The sequence below is a fragment of the Penaeus monodon genome, chromosome 31 (assembly GCF_015228065.2).
Source record: "Penaeus monodon isolate SGIC_2016 chromosome 31, NSTDA_Pmon_1, whole genome shotgun sequence".
NCBI lineage: Eukaryota > Metazoa > Arthropoda > Malacostraca > Decapoda > Penaeidae > Penaeus > Penaeus monodon.
Window position 1 is genome coordinate 19,784,456 of NC_051416.1, and position 559 is coordinate 19,785,014.

Genomic DNA, 559 nt, shown 5'->3' on the forward strand with positions numbered 1-559 from the left:
TATTCTTGATTATGTTGTTGACTCCCAATTGCAATGATTGTGTTGCAACTTTCAATGGGATATGGGGAGGGGGTCGCCTTTTGTGTTCAATGTTTATACGATCTAGAATTCGAACAATAAGTGTGACGGAATGAAAAATGACCCAGTGTAAACCAAAAACAAAAAATCCTCGTAACACATTCATTGCATACCTTCTCGCTTATTCCCTCCCTCCCCTGCAATCCCCCCCCTACTTCGAATGGTCCTTCTCCTTTTCTTTATCCCGAAGTCGAGGTTTGTTTCCCCTGCGCCCTCCCCTCTCTCCCTTATCGTGGCTTCCTGCTACTGATCCTCGGAGATAAGGCGCTCCTCTCTTCCCAACTTCCGCGGCGAACACTTGCGAGAACTTGCTCGAGCCTTCGTAACTTTTATTGTAACTTCCCTTTGGCGAATATTGTTTTCGAGAACCTTATATCCTTCGTTCGCTCCTGTAACAGATATACATTTTCTCCTGGCGTTTCTAAGAGGGCCGGTGCTGATTGCCGCTGTTATCACCTTGTGTATTTGTGTACCTATGTGC

At 45.8% G+C, this 559-nt stretch overlaps 1 protein-coding gene across 1 annotated transcript in view; it reads left to right on the forward strand.

The window, feature by feature from the left end:
- Positions 1-559, forward strand: part of LOC119592914 — a 118,074-nt gene that overhangs the window by 93,346 nt on the left and 24,169 nt on the right. The gene's annotated exons all lie outside the window — the stretch shown is intronic.